This window comes from Callorhinus ursinus, unplaced genomic scaffold, assembly GCF_003265705.2.
Source record: "Callorhinus ursinus isolate GAN/ISIS: 27379988/994484 unplaced genomic scaffold, GSC_fseal_2.0 scaffold19, whole genome shotgun sequence".
Classification (NCBI taxonomy): domain Eukaryota; kingdom Metazoa; phylum Chordata; class Mammalia; order Carnivora; family Otariidae; genus Callorhinus; species Callorhinus ursinus.
The window spans coordinates 23465054-23487421 of record NW_027397081.1 but is presented as its reverse complement, the minus strand read 5'-3'; positions in this window follow the sequence as shown (position 1 = coordinate 23487421).

Here is a 22368-nt window from a genome sequence, read left to right as displayed (position 1 = left end):
TGATAGATTGTATAAGAAGATCTATAAATTTTTTTTAAAGATATTATTTATTTATTTGCCAGAGAAAGAGAGAGAGCTTGAGAATACAAGCAGGGGGAGCAGCAGGCAGAGGGAAAATCAGGCCCCCCTGCTGAGCAAGGAGCCCGCTGGGGGACTCGATCCTAGGAGCCCGTGATCACGACCTGAGCTGAAGGCAGATGCTTAACCAACTGAGCCACCCAGGTGTCCTGAGATTTCTAAATTTTTAAGCAATCTGAAAATATTGCTTATTCTTAGAAAAGCAGCATATTAGTGATACTTGAAGTTATAAGATCAGAGCTAAAATGCCAGTAATACCAATGATCATGCAGGCAATTCTGGAAAGATAATATTACATATAATGCAGGACTGATGCAAGAATTAAATGAGATGATACACAAATGCAATTGGTAAACCTTAAAGCGCCACAACAAGATTTCTCACACTGAGGTTCTTGGACATAAACTAAAGGGCCCACTCTAAGTTTTGTTTTTGTTTTGGAATTTATTCAATGATAACCTTACAAAATTTTTTTTTATATAATTCACCAAATTTACTTTTACACTACAAAACTATGATAGTTTGCTATCCAAAGGCATTTTCAAAGTATAAGACCTTGTTTTCTCTAGTCAATGCTTCTCAAATTGAGATCCATGACTGCATTCTTGAGGCCTCTGTGAAATAAATTTTCTTTAAATGGCTCTTGGAAGACACTTTTAAGAATCACTGCCCTATAATTACTACAGATATTACAATATCAATTGAACTTTTAAGAGCAGCTGATGAGGACACTTGTAAACAGGGCAAATGAACTAGCTTCTTCCACACCTCTTAAATGACTTTACATAGGTATTGCTTAGAAGCCTTACTCTCAGAAGTCATGCCTGGGAGTTCATATGATTATTAAAGATGCAACATAGTAAAGTACTCTCTAGTCAGGAGGAAGATGCATGACAGTTCTTTGACTCAATAAACGATGATGCTTAGGATACTACAAGTTCGTTTAAAAACAGTATGGAAGAAGTTAAGTATACAAGTGATGACTTCGTTTCATCATCAATGAGAGAGCTAGCATGTTTTTCCCATAAATATTAAATCTGTTGCCCCACTGTTAAATATCTGGGATTCCTCTGGTCCCAAAGCTCTGGCAAACACCTGCAGTTTGCCTGCCCCCAGATGGGACTTCCTCTTCATGAAGGACTCAGGCTGTTCCAATTATGATGTCACCAAGGCACTCAGGGTCCCTGGCACTGAGACACCAGTGAAGCAAAGCTCCCCCCAGGTGAGTTTCTGTGTTTCCTCAGATCTGGCATTCCAGGTCTCCCTAGAGCGAGTGTGCTCCCTACAGCACACAGGATACTCTCTATAGGAGAGCTGGGGGTTCAAAAAAGGTCCATGTGAACACCTTCCACAGATCTGAGTGCCCTGGAGATCAGCCAATGACTTGCAGAATTTTCCAGAAGCTTCAATAATTATGGCAGTAAAGGAGGGGATTCTTATACTATTAATATTTAAAAGTGAAATGATCAGTCACCACTCTGCAGCTTTGGATATCTGATGAATGGGCTCTTAAGATTCTGATATATATATATATATATAATATATATATATATATATTATATATATATATTATATATGATAGAGAATATACAGAATCTATTTTTATATAATTTAAAAAATTTACTTTAACAAAAGATATAGAAATCTTTTTTCCCCCTCTTTCTCACTAACAACACAGGGCATAGTTCCCCTGAATTGCATAAGAACAAGTTATGAAAAATTAATAGAGCTAAAGATTTCTAGTTAATAGGAACTCTTTCCTTTGAGAGTAAAATATATGGGGCTCCAAGGGATGACATGTACTCAGAACACATAAAACATCTGAATAAATGTACATATTAGTGAGAATTGAGTACTTGTCTTGTTTCCATGCTATGATTGTTATAATTTTTCTGTTACAATTTTAGTGAGACTAATAGGTTTATTTTGTGTCTGAAGGTGTACAGATTAAAGGACCTTATAAGGGAAGAACAGGTGATATTGCAACCGACTTTAGACTCAGTTCATTTGAAAAGTATCACCTTGAATGAGTATATTATCATGACCATAAAAATAAAAAAAATTATGGCTAAATATTTATTGAACACTTACTACAAGGCAGGTTCTGGTCCCTGTGCTTTGAATTTTACTCATACAATAAACTCAATTTGCAGATAAAGAAATTGCAGCACTATTAGATAAGAAAGTGTCAGAACTGGGGTTCAAACTTGAGCAATCACATCTCTGTTGGTTTTAAGCACCAAGTGTCTACACATAACAGAACGGATTGGATTTTAAAGCCAGTCTACTCTCGCTCTGACCTTATTATTTTAAAGGCAATGGATCAGAGAACTCGCGTTGTACTGAGAAACAGAGTAAGAAGACATGGATTTGAGTTTTTCCAGTTATTACCATAATTGTATGACATGGGAAAGTCATATTTTTTCTTCTTATTATTTTTTTAAGGTTTTATTTATTTATTTATTTGAAAGAGTGAGAGAGAGAGAGAGTAGGAGGGAGAGCGAGAGGGAATCTGAAGCAGACTCCATGCTGAGCACAGAGCCCCATGCAGGACTCAATCCCGGGACCATGGAACAAGAACCTGAGCCAAAATCGAGTCGAATGCTTAACCGGATGCCTGAGCCATCCAGGCACCCCACATGGGAAAGTCATTTGACTCACTGAATTCCATTTTATTCATTTGAAAAATGAAGGGTTGGGTTAAATCCCAGTGACAGTAAATATGTAGCAAATACAATGCTAATCCTTTGGTCTCTATTCTTGTTATGAATCATTACCCACTCTTTTCTACTGACTTTGCACATAGAATTACAACCTTCTTGACTCAGCTTTCCACATAATCTCTTTTGATTGATTGGAGTTGGTATGTGAGATAAAACCTAGCTTTCATCCCTGGACAATATGACCCATAAGCTCTCTTCCAGTTCTAATATAAAATGGTTCTTTGTGCTTAATAACATATTCAGCTGGGGGAGGATCTGAGTACATGCTCTGAGTTGCGGAGAGTGGAGAGATCTGCAGATGGGCTGAGAGGAGAGGGAACTGAGTACTGAGAAATATGAAGACACCATATGAATCTCGAGAAATATTTTCAAGGCTGACTCATGCCTATGACTTGAGAAGTAGGAAGCCTTCCCCAGTGAGAAAATTTACTTCCTCATCTAGGCCCTACTCAGTTTCTCAGCAAGAAGCCAGAACACTGAATTTACTACCAGTACAATGAATTATTTCACTTAATCACAGGCATGGATCTTGCTGTTGCATCTTCTCTGTAATTGTTCCATTTCCTACAAATGTGGATGGGTCCTTATCCACAATCTCACATTTGCTTTCAGACTACATGCTACCAAAAAAGCAGGAGTGTTATTCTGAATTATATTTAGACAGCTACAGGTACTTGAACTCTTAATAAAATTTATCCAATGATAATATAAGAAAGGAAAGATTGAGAAAGGAGAAGAGGAATTTTGATAGGCACATGATTCAAGACCCTTTTGGGTTTAATCCATTGGAGAAGATCTTACATACGAGAAGCTTAATGGGTTGAAAATTCTAAAATAAATCACGTGTGCTCTTAATGTTTTCCCTTTATTAAAACCCTTACTTCTGTGAATAGTCCATGCAGCTGTTTTAAAAAGCAAATGAACTTTTATCTTGGGTGGATCTTTCTCTGCTGAGAAAGTCAGGGGACAGCCAGGATGAAGAATAGGGAAAAAGAGGCTTATGTAAGACTCTTCAGGCATTCCTTTGAATCTTATGGAGGCCAGTGTTTTTACAGGTTTGGAAATAGATTTTTTCTGAACATACCATCTTCCAGGTCCCAAAACAGGAGGCAGTTGAATAAAGATTCAGAGGTTCAAGGTTCTGGCCTAAATCATCATACCAATACAATAAAAAAATGAACAATATATGGTTTCTTTTGGGAAAGCTAATAAGAGCAAATTGCATTAAAGAGAAAGGATAACAGATTGGTGCTCTTGGGTACAGCAGAGTAGTTTGTATAAGGTAAATCCTTCAGCTGAGAATAGCTTTAGAAAAGCTAGATTAGAAGGACTCTGAATAAAGGGGAAGAGATTAAGTCCAGGAAAGAAGTTCTTCACTGTTTCTTTCATTCAGGGATTTTCCAATGTACAGCATAAGGCACAGGGGGAAACAGAACACAGTAGACAAAGCCTTCTGGGAATAGCATGGGATAGAGAAAACAAACTATTCAGGATCATTGCTAACAAGTTAGTCAGGACTTATGTGGCCAAGAACATGGAGAAAAGGTCACCAGAAAGATGTGATATAAACAATTCTGTGTAACTTTTGTTCTCAAAGCTTTACTGTATCCTATGCTACACAGGAACAAGAGAAAACAAAAAGAAAATGGTTTCCAAGAAGACAGACAGGTAAGCAGAGCTTTAGGCAGCATAATAGGGCAAAGGGATAAAAAACAAAATGTCCTTCATGGAGGATGGTCTCTGGAAATACCCCCAACTTTCATTTTAGAAGTATGAAGTGTCAAGTTTTAAAAATAAAGGTAACTAGAAATAAGTCCAATCAAAAGTCTGAAATTCAACATTATCATCTCAGTCCCTAAGTCAATAAACTTGATGTGCTGTCTCTCAAGTTGCTAATCAGAAGAAAATAAAATTCACTCTGAAGGAAGAAACATCATCTGAAGGCTACACAATTTCCCATACATAATTACAGTATTCAAATAAAAATTATCAGGAATACCAGGATGCAGGAACAAGGGGCTAAATACTAATAAAAATGAAAAAAAATAACTTGAAGAAAATCATAAGCATTCCTAAATACAAGTTATTTGACACAGAATTTAAAACAACTACCTTTAAAATATTCAACAAATCAGGCGCCTGGGTGGCTCAGTCATTAAGCGTCTGCCTTCGGCTCAGGTCATGATCCCAGGATCCTGGGATTGAGTCCCACATCGGGGTCCCTGCTCCGCGGGAAGCCTGCTTCTCCCTCTCCCACTCCCCCTGCTTGTGTTCCCTCTCTCGCTGTCTCTCTCTCTGTCAAATAAATAAATAAAATCTTTAAAAAATAAAATAAATAGAATATTCAACAAATCAATGAAAAGATGTAGAATTCCTCAAGAGAACTATAGTCTATAAATAACATAGTGACATGAAAAATTAAAAATAAAGCTACAATTATTAAAATAAGACTTCAATAGGTGTACATATCAGTAGATTGGATAAAAGAGAAGATTGTTTAAGTGGGAGACAGGTAAGTCAAAAATATCAACAAAGGCACACAGAGTAGCAGAACCTTATAAGACACATCAAAAGTTTAACATATTGTAATTGGAATACTGAAAAGAAAAAAAAATACAATATTTAAGAAACAGTGGCTGAGAATTTTCCAAAACTGATGAAAGAAATAAAGACATATATTTAAGGAGCATTCTGAATTCCATGCACAAAAATTACAAATAAAACCACACCTAAGCATTCTGTCGTTAAACTGATAAATACCAAGGCAGATAATACATATTGAAAACAGAGAAAAAGAGAGATATTACCTCAGTAAGTAACAATAAGACCAACAGCTGTCACTCAGACAGAAATAAGTCATAATTATATTCTTAAAGTGCTAAAAAACATAATGTCCAACCTACAAGTCTGTATCAACCAAGAATATCCTTCAGTACTTACAGATGAATTTCTGCTACTTGATAATGGTAGAGTAACTGGCATAAAAGACTGGCTCTCCTGTTGCAAACAATTGTAAACTGGACAAAATATGTGAGGGCTGTTTGAAATTCTTTGACAACACAATGCATATAAACTTAGTCTTCGAGAAAAAGGAAACTTATGGGTTTAGTCCCATGATTGCAATGATTCTTTACTTGAGTTCCATTTTCTAACTATAGCAAAGTAAACTAGAATGAAACATGGTGGCTCTTAAGAGTTGAGGAAGAAGAAATTAGAATTCAAGGGAGCTGATGAGTTTGGAATGTTTGGGTTAGCTCACTGACAACTAGGGAGCTATATGGAGAGGAGTTTATCCAGGGAAAGCAAAGAATCAAAAATAAATCTAATTCACTACAATTATAAAGTGGAATATCAAATAACCATATAAATAGATGCATAAAAGTCACTTGCATACTTGAACTCTCTGCAAAATAGGGATAAAATGGAACTTTCTCAAATGACAAAGAATTACAGTGATAAATTTTCAACTAACATACTTAGTAGTGAGTGACTAATTTTTGGCTAAAATCAAACAGAAAAAAAAAAGCATGAATGTCTGCTTCAATACTTCTATTAAGTGGTGGAGGTCCTAGATAATGCAATAAAGCAAGAAAAATAAGTAAAGGCACCTGAAACACCTGAAAAGAAGAAGTAAAACTTTCTATATGCAGATACTGAAAATTTTCCCTTTAAAAGGGAATCAAGGCAAGCCTGTCCATTATCTCCATTTTTAATCGTCACTGTAAGGGAATGTTTGTTGCATACATAAGTTATGAAAAAGAAGAAAGACTGGAACTAAAAATGTTTAGAGAAGTGTTATTCACAGATGTTATAATTGGGGATGTAAAAAATTGCAAAAACAGTATAGATATAAACTGCTGCAATCAATAAGTAAAGTTATCAAGGGCTGGATATAAAGTCAATATCTATTATATTTCTATAAATAGAAACAAACAATTTAAAAAATAAAATGAAAAGAGTTACATGATTTATAAAACACTGAAGACTGAAATATGCAGTAGTCTTTAGCAAAGAAGAGCCAAATATGGTGTTGAAGAGTACTGCAGAACACAAAATACCTACTGTCAAGAGATGCTTCAGAGGTACAATAATTGGCAATACAATATTGCCCAATTGTGGAAATACATACCAACAGATCAGAATATAAAGTCCAGAAACACACACATACACACACACACACACAAATACACACATACACATATGCACACCCCCACAACACACATAATAATGTGAATTAGAGCAAAGTTGCCATTGTAGAACAATTTGGAAGGGATGATATTTTTGACAAATGATGCTGGATCAACTAGACATCTATTTGGGGGAAATTATTACAGATGAATTATAAAACAAAATATGAACCATAAAGCAATGAAGCTTCTTTATTCTAAAATAAAGATAAATTACGTACTGCATACTAAGTTATAGCCAAAATATGAAATAAACACCAATGAAGCGCATAAGAATTCATGAAGTTCATGAATTCACAATAGGTGGCAAAGATTTCATAAACAGAACCCAAAGGACAGGAATAATAAATCAAAAGACTACTAAATTATACTACATGAAAAGGAAGACCTTCAGGTCATCAAAATAAGCCATTAACAGAGTGTTATTCAAGCCAAAGAGTGGGAGAAGGGGTATTTGCAAAACAAGTCTGACAAAAGATTAACATTCAGAGTTTATATACAAAAAGTCAATAAAAGAAAAAAAGATAACCCCATAGAAAAATGAGCAAACACTTGAACAGATAATTCAGGAAAGAGTAAATTGAATTGCTAATTAATATATGAAAAGATCATCTACTTTATAAATCATCAAAGAAATGTAAATTCCCACATTGCAACCACTATATGCCCACCAGAATGGCCAAAATGCCAAAACAAAAAAATATTATGTTTCAGAGAACATGTGAGACAGCCAGAATATATACTGTTCCTTATGGTACAAATCGGTATCACTATTTTTGCAATCTCTTGGGTACATACCATTTACATATATCCCTCCAAAATACTAAGTGAACTAAAAGAACTAAATAAACAACCAAAAAAAAAAAAAACTAGAAAAAACACGAACATATATCAATGCTGGAGTACCTTTTTAAATGTGATATATTCATACACTAGAATACTAACAATAATGAAAATAAATCAATGATTGCTAGTATCATGAATTAATCAGCATTGAGAGAAAGAAGTCAAATACACAGAAAACTCATACCAGTGATCATAAAAAATACCTTTATATAAAGTTCAAAAACAATACAAATCTAGTCTGAGGAGTTCTATGGATCTACTTCCCAATGACACTGGTGAATATTTTTAAAATAATAACCACTTACAGTCTCTAGAAATGACTCTAAAGGCATATCATAGAGAAGAAAGATTTTTTTCAAGAAAATCTACTAAAACTCAGTAAGAATAGGAATATACTGTGTTACTTGAACTGAAACCCATTCCCTTCCTTCCCCCTGCCGACTCAGCAAGATGGAAGTCTCACTCCACACTGGGTCAGACAAGAACACATACCTCTTCCCACAAGCTCTGAGTTGGAGGTCTATCTTCCTGGAACGTGCAGGACATCAGCATTTCTCCTCCTTTGCCCAGCTGGCTGTTCCAGGTGAGTATAGCCAGGACATGAGGCTTTTCTTCTTATAGCTAGCCTTACTCAATGGATGGGGGCTCCACCTTGAGCAAGAACCATTGATAATACTAGAGCCCTGATCACCCCTGTCCCTGCTTCTAAGGTATTGATTTCACACCAGGAGAGATATGTTAGGACCTGAGGCCACTAACCCCTTTCTCCACCAAACACTCATAGCCTAAAACTGGAATATCTCTCAGAGGGAAGTATACCATTGTCCCTAATCCCAGCCCCAGAGCCCTGGCTCACAAAAATTGCCTGAAAGAAGAAGCAGGATGTAAAACACAGAGCTCCTAAACTCTTCCCAAAGGATCTAACTTCATTTGCAACACAATATAGAGAAGTACAAGCCTAAGAGCATATATCAACAGAAGATGTTATGGTCAAGGCACTGGGGGGGAAAAAACAGAACACTACTAAATAAGCAATAGTCAACAGGAAATCAGAGGGAAATTAGAAAATATTTTATATTTCCAGATGAATGGAAATGAAGGATCCCAAAACTTATACCAAAATTTATATTTTAAATGCCCATATTTTAAAAAGCAAAAGCAATCAAATCAATAGCCTTACCTTCTACCTTAAGACAATGGAAAAAAAAGACCAAACCAATCTTACAGCAAAAAGAAGGAAAAACATAATAAACATTAGAACAGAAATAAATGAAATAAAAAATGAGACAATGGAGCAAATCAATAGAACCAAATATTGGTTCTTTGAAAAAATAACAAAATTAATAAATTTTTAACTAGATCAAGAAAAAAAAGAGAGAAAAGACTCAAGATATATCCATTAATGTAATTTTTGTATCATATCAACCATATTTCACTTTTGTATCAAATCAAAGTTTTGTATCAAATCAATTGTATCTCCATATATCAATAAAACTTTTAAAAATAAGACTTGAATTACTATAATCAAAAGTGAAAGAGGGGGCATTATTACCAACCTTAGAAAAATAAAAAGGGGACATTATTACCTACCTTAGAAAAATAAGAATTAAAAAGGAACACTGTGGACAAATGTATGGCAGTATATTAGATAAGTTGAATGAAATGGACAGATTCTCAGAGACATAAACTACCAAAACTAACTCAAGAAGAAACAGGCAATCTGAATAGACCTATATTGAATTTGTAATAAGAAACCTACTGGGGCACCTGGCTGGCTCAGTTGGTAGAGCATCTGACTCTTGATCTCAGGGTTGTGAGTTTGAGCCCAATGTTGGGTGCTGAGCCTACTTAAAAAAAGAAAAAGGAAAAGAAAGGAAACCTACCTACAAAGGAAAGTCCAGGCCCAGATGGCTTATTGGTGAATACCATCACACATTTAGAGGAGAATTCACAAGCTCTTTCAAAACCTAGACAAAGATGGTACACTTCCCAACTCATTCTATTACCCTGATGCCAAAACCAGACAAAAGCATCATAAGAAAACTACAGACCAAGATCTCTTATGAATATATATGCAAAAAGTATTAACAAAACTCTGGCAAATGAAATCCAGCAACATATGCAAAGGATTATAGACCATGAACAAGTGGAATTTATCTCACATATACTTAAGCTTGGTTTAACATCTGAAAATCAATTAATGTAATATACCATATCAGTAGAATAAAAAACAAAAATCACATTAATGTAAAGAAGGATAAAAATCATATGATTATCTGAATAGATACAGAAAGAACATTTTTAAAAATCCAACATCCTTTCATGATAAAAACATTCAATTATCTAGGAATAGACGGTAACTTCCTCAACTTGATAAAGAACATCTACAAAAAACCTTCAGAGTTAATGTCATACTTACTGGTGAAAGACTGGATATGTTTCTCCTAAGATCAGAAAGGAAACAAAGATGTCTGCCCTTACCACCTTTATTCAGTGTTTTACTGGGGGTTCTAGCCAGGGGAACTAGGCAAGAAACATAAATAAAAGGCATTCAGATTAGAAAGGAAGATGTAAAAATAGCTCTATTCCCAGATGGCATGATTTTGTATATAGAAAATCCAAAAAAAAAAAAAAAAAAAAGAAAAAAAAAGAAAGAAAATCCTAAGGAGTTCTCTAAAAAGCTATTAGAACTAATAAAATGATTCAGCAAAGATACAGGGTATATTAGTAATATATGAAAGTCAATTATATCTCTCTACACTAGCAATGAACAATCTGAAAATAAAATTTGGCAAATAATTCCATTCATAATAACATCAAAATTAATAAAATATATAAAAATAAATTTAACATGAGAAGTATAAAATTTACATTCTGAAAAATACAAAATATTGCTGAAAGAAATTACAGATCCAATAAATGGGGGAAAATCCCATGTTCATGAATCAAGAGTTAATATGGTGAAGATGGCAATGCTCCTTAATTTGGCTTGATATTCAATGCAATCTCTGTCAGAATCCCAGTAGATTGCTTTGTAGAAATTGACTAGCTGACTTCAACACTTTTATGTGATTACAAAAGTCCCAGAATATCCAAAACACTCTTTTTTAAAAATATTTTATTTATTTATTTGACAGAGAGAGAGTGAGCACATGCATGAGTCAGGGGGAGGGGAAGAGGGAGAAGCAGACTCCCCAGTGAGCAGGGAGCCAGATGCGGAGCTCGATCCCAGGACTCCAGAACCATTACCTGAGCTCAAGGCAGATACTTAACCAACTGAGCCACCCAGGCACCTCCAAAACAGTCTTTAAAAAGAAAAGTATTCACATTTCCCAATTTCAAAACTTACTGCAAACCAATAGTAATCAAGACATACTGGCAGATAATATAGATAAGTGGAATAAATTGAGAGTCCGGAAGTAAAACAAGACATCTTTGGTCAACTGATTTTAACAAGGGTACCAAGAGTGGTACACTTCAATAGGGAAAGAATACCCTTTCCAACAAATGGTCTGGAGAACCCATACAAAAGAATAAACATTTATTCTTTCTTCACACTGTGCACCGAAATTAACTCAAAATGGGTCATAGACATAAAGGTTAGAGATAAAAGGATAAAACTCTTAATAAAAGATATGGAGATAAGCCTTTATGAACTCAGATTAAGCAAATGGATTCTTAAATATGGTACCAAATATTGAAAAACAAAAGAGAAAAATTGATAAATTGCACTTCATAAAAATTAAAAATATTTTCCTTCAAAAGACACTATGAAGAAAGTGAACAGACAACCCATAAAATGGAAGAAAAATATTTGCAAATCATATATCTATTAAGGAACTTTTCTCAGGGCTCCTGGGTGGCTCAATCAGTTAAACGTCTGTCTTTGGTTCAGGTCGTGACCCTGACTTCCTGTCCTGGGATGGAGCCCCGAGTCAAGCTCCCTTCTCAGTGAGGAGTCTGCTTCTCCCTCTCCCTCCACTCCTCCCACAACTCATGCTCTTTCTCAAATAAATAAATAATTTAAAAAAATAAGGAATTTTTCTCTAGGATATATAAAGAACTTTTACAATTCAACAATAAAAATACAAAAAACCCAATTAAAAATGGGCAAACCATATAGATAGATATTTCTCCAAACAAGATATACAAATAGCCAATAAGCACATCAAAATATGCATGGCATCTTCCATCTTCAGGGAAATGGATATCAAAACCATTTTATGCTAACTATGATGGCAAAAGAAAAAAATAGAAAATAAGTTTTAGAAAGATATGAAAGAATAGCAACCCTCATACACTGCTAGTGGGAATGTAAAATGGTATACACACTTCACAAAAAAATATCTGGCAGTTCCTCAAATAACTAAACACAAAATTACCACATGACCCAGCAATTTCACTCCTTAGTTTATACCCAAGAGAAATAAAAACATATGCCCATACAATAATGTGGACACAAACATTTATAACAGCATTATTCACAGTATCCAAAAGGTGGAAAAAACTGAAATGTTCATCAACTGATAAATATTAAGCAAAGAGTGATATAGCTATCCAATGGAATATTATTTATCTTATATTATTACTCATATAAAATTGAATAAAAATGTTATTCATTCATATAAAAAGAAATAAAGTATAGATACATGGTACAACATGGATGAACCTTGAAAACATCATGCTAAGTGAAAGATACCAGTCACAAAATATCACATAGTAAATGATTCTATTATATGACATGTCCAGAATAGGCAAGGCTATACAGACAGAAAGTACATTAGTGCTTACTTAGGGCTATCGTCCCTTATCCCCCTATTAAATGGGGAGATGATAGCTTTTTTTTTTATGTTATGTTAATCACCATACATTTCATCATTACTTTTTAAAAGTATGGAGTTTCTTTTTGAGTTGATGAAAATGTTCTAAAATTGACTGTGCTGATGGTTGCATATCTCTGAATATACTAAAATACATTAAACTGCATACTTTTAATGTGTGAATTATATGGTACATGGATTATACAATAATAAAACATATAATCAAAATTAATTTATGTAGTAAGAATCAAAATAGTGATTATCTTCATATGAAATGATGGTTGGCAGGGATCACAATAAATGTTTCTTGATTGCTCACACTATAATATTAAATTGACCTAGGTGTTGAGTTACTCTAGCGCATTCAAGTAAAAAAAAAAAAACAAACAAACTGGTGATACAATGGTGACTTATATATGTATTTATATCAATGCTACTCTTATATTTAAGTTAAAAGATGACAACAGAACCCCACAGAAATGAACTTCTTCTTTTAGACAAGATGAAGTACAGGGATTGGATCTACATTCCCAACTGAAACAATTTAAAAACTGAATAAATATAACACTGTAGGTCAGGGCACCTGGGTGGCTCAGTCAGTTAAGTGTCTGACTCCTGATTTTGGCTCAGGTCATGATCTCAGCATCGTGAGATCAAGCCCCACATCAGGCTCTGCACTCAGTGCAGAGTCTGCTTAAGATTCTCTCTTTCCCTCTCCCTCTGCCCCTTTCCTCACTCGTGCTTTCTCTCTCTCTGCTTCATGGAGAGAGTTTTCAGTCCACAGGACAGTAAGAAGGAACCCAAGCTGAGCCTGGTGGTCTTTCTGAGCTCAGTAGATAAAAATGAGAGTCCTAGGAAGTCCAAGAGTCTAGAATATTTAGGGCAGAATTTCAAAGAGAAGACTTATACATATATTATAAGCTCTGCAGGGCTCCCCAGGATCCCTCTCTTAGGAATTCAGCTGACTATTGATGTGTGCATGGCGGTGGGGAAATTCAGAGCTAATGAAAGAATCACTTGAAAGAATGAGTGCAATAGTCTGCGGGGCTCAAAATGGGCTGAAAAGAGCGTCTGTTCACACTAATACATAATGTATTATTTGTTTCAGGGGTACAGGTGTGATTCATCAGTCTTACACAATTCACAGCACTCACCATAGCACATACCCTTCCCAATGTCCATCACCCTTCCAACCCCTCCACTCCAGCAACCTTCAGTTTGTTTCCTGAGATTAAGAGTCTCTTATGGTTTGTCTCCCCCTCCAGTTTTGTCTTGTTTCATTTTTTCCTCCCTTCCCCTATGATCCTCTGTCTTGTTTCTCAAATTCCTCATATCAGTGAGATCATATGATAATTGTCTTTCTCTGATTGACTTATTTCGCTTAGCATAGAAAACTACTTTAAAGCTTATGAGAATAAGATTGCAAACACAAATCATACATAGACAACCTTAAAAGTGGCCAGGAAAAAAAGAAACATAGAATAAATAGATGGTTAAAGATTCCTTATAGGAAACAATACAAATGAGCAAACAGTAGAGCTATTTCTTTAAAGTGTTGATAGAGAAAAAAATACTCCAATCTGTAATTCTATACCCAGTGAAAATATCCTTCAAAAATAAATGAAAAAGAAAGACTTTTTCAGACATTCAAAAGCTAAAAAGTTCTTCACCGAAAAACTACCACAACAAGAAATATTAAGGAAAGTATGATAAGTAGGAAGAATCTAATACCAGATAGAGATATAGCAACAAAAAGCACCAAAACTACATGGGTAAATATATAATGTTTTAATTATTTTTAAATACATAAAAAATACATGTGATTATTTAAATAATGATAATAATATTATAGAGTTTATAGGATATGGATAAGTAATATATATAATACATACATAATAACATAAAAGTCATGGGAAGAAATGAAGGTATACTAATATAAAGTTCTGATACAATAAGTGATGTGGCATAATATCACATGAAGGTGAACTTTGGTAAGTTAAAGACATATGCTAGAAACTCCAAAGATACCAGTAAAATGATCAAATAGTTATAGCCATTAAACAAAGGAAATAAAACTGAGTCATAAAAATATTCAATCATTCAAAAAGAAGGCAGAAAAATAGGAAAAGGGAAGCAAAGTAAGAGAAGACAGGTGGTAAACAATTAGCAAAACCCAACCACATTGTAATCACATTAAATATAAATAGACTACTCCAATTAAAAGGCAGGGATAATCATTTTGGTTTTAAAAAAATAAAATCCAGGGCGCCTCAGTGGTTCAGTCAGTTGAGCATCTGACTCTTCTTGTTGGCTTGGGTCACGATCTCATGGGTCTAGACCCATGGTCAGGCCCCTCACTCAGCGGGGAATCTGCTTGAAGTTTCTCTCCCTCTGCCCCCCCCCCACCGACTCTCATGCATGCTTTCTTTCTCAAAATAAGTAGATAAATCTTTTTTAAAAAAGGAAAATCCAACTATAATCTGTCTACAAGTATACTGTAAATACAAAGAAACAAATGGATTAGAATAAAAAGATTTTTAAAAATCAAAAGAAAGTGGGAGTGGCTACATTAATATGAAGCTAATAGATTTCAGAGCGAAAATTTTAGCAGGGATTGACGATTTAATAATGAGAAAGGGTCAATTCATCAAGAGGTAATAATAAAAATTTGAAACATTTATGTACCTAATAATATAGTTTCAAAACATATGAAACAAAAACTAATAGGAATCTCTCAGCAAACTAGAAATGGAGGGGGAACATCCTCAACTTGGTAAAGAACATCTCCAAAAACCCTGTAGCTAAGAAGGCATTTAATGGTGGGAAACCAGAAGTTATCCTGTTAAAATTAGGAATAGATGTCCCCTCTCACAAGGACTTTTCAACATCACAATGGAAGTCCTAGCTAATTCAGTAAGACAAGGAAAGGAAAAGTATTCAGATTAGGAAGGAAAAAATAAAACTATATTTGTTGCAGATGACACTATTGTTTATGTAAAAAATTCCAAAGATTCCATTAAAAATTATTTCAGGACCCCTGGGTGGCTCAGTCGTTAAGTGTATGCCTTCGGCTCAGGTCATGATCCCAGGGTCCTGGGATCAAGTCCCGCATTGGGCCCCCTGCTCGGCAGGAAGTCTGCTTCTCCCTCCCCACTCCCCCTGCCTATGTTCCCTCTCTCGCTGTGTCTCTCTCTGTCAAATAAATAAATACAATCTTCAAAAAAATAAAGATAAAAATTATTTAAAAAAATAAGCAATTATAACAAGGTTGTGACCTGTAGGGCACAAATTTAATAGACAAAAGTCAATTACTTTCAGCAATGAACAAATGCAATTTGAAATTTAAAACACAACACCATTTACATTAGTACCACCCAAAATGAAATTCATAGGTAATAAATCTAACAACATATGTACAAGATCTGTAGGAGAAAAACTATAAAATTCTGATAAAAAAGAAATTAAAAAAATGAAGATATACTTTATGTTCATGAACAGGAAGACTCAATATTGTCAAGATGTCAGTTCTCCCCAACTTGATCCATAGGTTCTATGCAACCATAATCCCAGCAAGTGATTTGGTGGATACAGACAAACTGATTCTAAAGATTATAGGGAGAGACAAAAGACTCAGAATAGCTAACACAGAATTGAAAGAAAAGAATAAAGATGGAAGACTGATATTACTTGATTTCAAGGCTTACTATAAAGGCACAGTAATCAGGACACTATGGAACTTGCATAAGAACAGACAATTAGATCAATGGAAGAGAATAGTGACCCTAGAAATAGACCCACACAAATATGGTTAATTGACTTTTGACAAAAGAGTAAATGTAATACAAAAGAAGAAAGATAATCTTTTCAACATGATGCTAGAACAGCTGGATGTCTACAGGTAAGAAAAATAATCTAGGCTCTATCTTACACCCTTCATGAAAACTAAATCAAAATTAATCATAGGCTTAAATGTAAAATGCAAAACTATAAAACTCCTAGAGGACAGCTTGGGAAAAAAATCTAGATGACCTTGGTCCGATGATGACTTTTTTAGATATAATACCAATGGAACAATACATAAAGAAATATTAATGGGGTGCCTGGGTGGCTCAGGCGGTTGAGCGTCTGACACTTGGTTTCAGCTCAGGTCATGAACTCAAGGGTCATGAGGTTGAGCCCCAGTCAGGCACCTCATTCAGTGGGGATTCTGCTTGAAGATTCTCTCCCTCTGCCCCTCCTCCTACTTGAGTGTGCACACACACTCTCTCTTTCTATCTAAAATAAATAAACAAATCTTTTAAAAAAGAAATATTTGATTAACTGGACTTCATTAAAATTAAAAAAACATCAGCTTTGTGAAAGACACTGTCAAGAATGAGAAGACAAGCCACAGACTAGAATAAAGTACATTCAAGGATATATTTGATAAAGGCCCATCCAAAGTATACAAAGAACTCTTAAAACAAACAAAAAGATAACAAACATCCCATTAAAAAAAAGATAACAAACATCCCAATTAAAAAACAAAAAAATTTGAAAAGACACTTCACTGAAGAACGTGTAGAGATAGCAAATAGACATATGAAAAGATGCTCCACATTATTTCTCATTAGGGAATTGCAAGTTAAAACAAAAATGAGAATTAAGGAGAGCATGTTCTGCATAGAGCACTGGGTGTTATTCCCAAACAATGAATCATGGAACACTACATCAAAAACTAATGATGTAATGTATGGTGATTAACATAACATAATAATAAAAAAAAGCAACAATGAGATACCCCTACACACTTATGAAAACGACAAAAACCCAAAACACTGGTAACACCAAATACTGGCAAGGATTGAAGCAATAGGGACTCTCATTCTATTCTGGTGTCAATGAAAAAATGGTAATGGCCACTTTGGAAGACAGTTTTTCAGTTTCTTACAAAATGAAACATACTGTTACCATATGATATAGTAATTGCAGTTCTTGGTATTTATCCAAAAGAATTGAAAATTTGTGTCCAAATAAAACCTGCACAAAGATGTTTATAGCAGTTTTATTCATAATTGCAAAAACTTGGAAGTAACCAAACTACCACTCTGTAACTGAATGGATAAATGTGGTACATCCAGGGGCGGAGCAAGATGGCGGAGGAATAGGAGACCTGGATTTTGTCTGGTCTCAGGAATTCAGCTGAATAGGGATCAAACCATTCTGAACACCTACAAACTCAACAGGAGACGGAAGAAGAGAGTAGCAACAACTCTCTGAACAGAGAAGTGACCACTTACTGGAAGGTAGGACGTGCGGAGAAGTGAATCCGAGGTGATATTCGGCAGGATAGACGGCGGGGGAGGGGGCCTCTGCCGGCCGCTTCTGGCAAGTGATAGAGCTGCGGAGCACAAAATCGGAACTTTTAGAAGTTGGCTCTGCTGAGGGATGTCACTCCAGTGGCTAAGCTGAGGGTGGAACCCTCGCGGGACAGTGTGGTCTCAGGACCCTCGGGGTCAAGAAAGACTGGGGGTGCCTGAGTGCAGCAGAGCTCCCAGGTATCGGAGTGCGGAAGCCGGCTGCAGAGATGGAGCCGAGGCACAGGCTCTCACCTCGGGGTTGCCATAAACTGTGATCCGTGGCCCAGTCAGGCCACTACTCCTCCAGCAGGGACCCAACAAGCGGCAGATCTGGGGAGACTCCCCTTCCTCCCCCGGGAGGAGTGACGTGGGAGTGCACCACAGGGATCTGCTGGGTTTGGGGACTCCACATGGGGTCAGGTGCCAGAGATAGAAACACTCGGTCACAGGCCGGGTGAGCATGAAGTGTGGCCGGAGACCGGGGAGACGGGAGTGACTGCTTTTCTCTGGGGGTGCACTGAGGAGCGGGGCCCTGAGTTCTTGGCTCCTCTGGGCAGAGATTGGGAGGCCACCATTTTCACCTTGGACCTCCAAAGCTGTATCAAGAGCTTGCAGGGAACAAAAGCTCCTGAGAGCAAACCCGAGCAGCTTGCTTAGCCCGGACGACAAGGGCGGGGCAATTCCGCCTCCGGCAAAGACATTTGGGAACCACGGCAACAGGCCCCTCCCCCAGAAGATCAGCATGAACAGCCAACAAGCCAAGACCAAGTTTACCGATCAAGGCGAATGGGAGAACTCCAGCGCTAGGGGAATACTGCACATAGAATTCATGGCTTTTTTACCATGATTCATTAGTCTTTCAAAGTTAATTTTTTAACTGCTTTTTTTAAATTTTTCTCTTTCCCTTTTTCAACCAACATCTTATCAATCCCTTATTTAAAAAAAACATTTTTTATTTTTCATATTTAGAGTCATATTTTATCCCTTCATAGTAGTTACCCTTATTTTTGGCATATATATATAAGTTGTTCTCTCTCTAAAATTTTGTGATACAGTTTCTTCTAACAGATCAAAATATATCCTAAATCACTAGTGTATGGCTTTGTTCTAGTCTCCTGCCTGATCACATTCTCTCCCTTTTTTTCTTTTCTTTTTTTTAAATCTTCTTCTTTGATATTTCAAACAACTTCTTATCTTATCAATTCCTTTCATAAAATCTTTTATAATTTTCATCTTTACACTCATCTTCCATCCCTTCATTGTATCAACCCTTATTTTGTACATATATGTCTTTGTTCCTTTAAAATTTTAGGAGGCACTTTCTTCTAACAGACCAAAATACGCCCAAAATCTAGTGTGTGGCACTGATCTATGCACTAGCCTGATCACATTTGATCATATTCTGTTTTTTTTTTTGTTCCGTATTTGTTTCTTTTTATCTTTTTCTTTTTTGTTTTTTCCTCTTTCTTTTTTTTTTTTTCTCTTTCTTTTTTCTTTCTTTCCCTTTCTTGTCCGCTGGTTTCAGGTCTTTTCTGATTTGTATACAGTATATTTGCTGGGGACGTTGTTAACCTGTTAGCATTCTGTTCTCTCATTCATCTGTTCTCCTCTGGACAAAATGACAAGACGAAGAAAATCACCTCAGCAAAAAGAACAAGAGGTAGTACCATCTACCAGGGACCTACTCAATACGGATATTAGTATGTTGTCAGACCTAGAGTTCAGAATCATGACTTTAAAGATACTAGCTGGGCTTGAAAAAAGCGTGGACATTATTAGAGACACCCTTTCTGGAGAAATAAAAGAACTAAAATCTAACCAAATCAAAAAGGCTATTAATGAGGTGCAATCAAAAATGGGGGCACTAACTGCTAGGATAAATGAGGCAGAAGAGAGAATCAGCGATATAGAAGACCAAATGATGGAAAATAAAGAGGCTGAGAAAAAGAGAGAGAAGCAACTACAGGATCACGAGGGCAGAATTCGAGAGATAAGCGATATAATAAGACGAAACAACATTAGAATAATTAGGATCCCAGAAGAAGCAGAAAGAGAGAGAGGGGCAGAAGGTATATTGGAGCAAATTATAGCAGAGAATTTCCCTAATGTGGGGAAGGAAACAGGCATCAAATTCCAGGAGGCACAGAGAACCCCTCTCAAAATCAATAAAATAGGTCAACACGCCGACATCTAATAGTAAAACTTACGAGTCTCAGAGACAAAGAGAAAATCCTGAAAGCAGCTCGGGAGAAGAGATATGTAACCTACAATGGTAGAAACATTAGATTGGCAACAGACCTATCCACAGAGACCTGGCAGGTCAGAAAGGACTGGCATGAGATCTTCAGAGCACTAAACGAGAAAAATATGCAGCCAAGAATACTATATTCAGCTAGGCTGTCATTGAAAATAGAAGGAGAGATAAAAAGCTTCCAGAACAAACAAAAACTAAAGGAATTTGCAAACACGAAACCAGCCCTCCAAGAAATATTGAAAGGGGTCCTCTAAGCAAAGAGTAGCCTAAAAGCAGCCTAGACCAGAAAGGAACACAGACAATACACAGTAACAGTCACCTTACAGGCAATACAATGGCACTAAATTCATATCTTTCAATAGTTACCCTGAATGTAAATGGGCTCAATGCCCCAATCAAAAGACACAGGCTATCAGATTGGATTAAAAAACAAGACCCATCCATATGCTGTCTGCAAGAGACTCATTTTAGACCCAAAGACACCCCCAGATTGAAAGTGAGGGGGTGCAAAACCATTTACCATGCTAATGGACACCAAGAGAAAGCTGGGGTGGCAATCCTTATATCAGACAAATTAGATTTTAAGACAAAAACTGTAATAAGAGATGAAGAAGGACACTATATCCTACTTAAAGGGTCTATCCAACAAGAAGATCTAACAATTGTAAATATCTATGCCACTAACAAGGGAGCCTCCACTTATATAAGGCAATTAATAACAAAAGCAGAGAAACACATTGAAAACAAAACAATAATACTGGGGGACTTTAACACCCCCCTGACTGAAATGGACAGATCATCTAAGCAAAAGATCAAAAGGAAATAAAGACTTTAAACGATACACTGGACCAAATGGACTTTACAGACATATTCAGAACATTCCATACCAAAACAGCGGAATACACATTCTTCTCTAGTGCCCACGGAACATTCTCCAGAATTGATCACATCCTAGGTCACAAATCAGGCCTCAAATGGTACCAAAAGATTGGGATTATTCCCTGCATATTTTCAGACCACAATGCTTTGAAACTAGAACTCACTCACAAGAGGAAAGTCGGAAAGAACTCAAATACATGGAGGCTAAAGAGCATCCTACTAAAGAATGAATGGGTCAACCAGGAAATTAAAGAAGAATTAAAAATTTCATGGAAACCAATGAAAATGAAAACACAACTGTTCAAAATCTCTGGGATACAGCAAAGGCAGTTCTAAGAGGAAAGTATATAGCAATACAAGCCTTTCTCAAGAAACAAGAAAGGTCTCAAATACCCAACCTAACCTTACACCTAATGGAGCTGGAGAAAGAACAGCAAATAAAGCCTAAACCCAGCAGGAAAAGAGAACTAATAAAGATCAGAGCAGAAATCAATGAAATAGAAACCAAAAGAACAGTACAACAGATCAACGAAAGTAGGAGCTGGTTCTTTGAAAGAATGAACAAGATTGATAAACCCCTGGCCAGACTTACCAAAAAGAAAAGAGAAAGGACCCAAATCAACAAAATCATGAATGAGAGAGGAGAGATCACAACCAACACCAAAGAAATACAAACAATTATAAGAACATATTATGAGCAACTCTATGCCAGCAAATTAGATAACCTGGAAGAAATGGGTGCATTCCTAGAGATGTGTCAATTACCAAAATTGAACCAGGAAGAAATAGAAAACCTGAACAGACCTATAAACACTAAGGAAATTGAAGCAGTCTTCAAAAATCTCCCAACAAACAAAAGCCCAGGGCCAGATGGCTTCCCAGGGGAATTCTATCAAACATTTCAAGAAGAATTAATACCTATTCTCCTGAAACTTCCAAAAAATAGAAATGGAAGGAAAACTTCCAAACTCATTTCATGAGGCCACCATTACCTTGATCCCTAATCCAGACAAAGACCCCATCAAAAGGAGAATTACAGACCAATATCCTTGATGATGAATGCAAAAATTCTCACCAAAATACTAGCCAATAGGATCCAACAGTATATTAAAAGGATTATTCATCATGACCAAGTGGGATTTATCCCTGGGCTGCAAGGTTGGTTCAACATCCGCAAATCAATCAACGTGATACCATACATTAACAAAAGAAAGAACAAGAATCATAGGATCCTCTCAATAG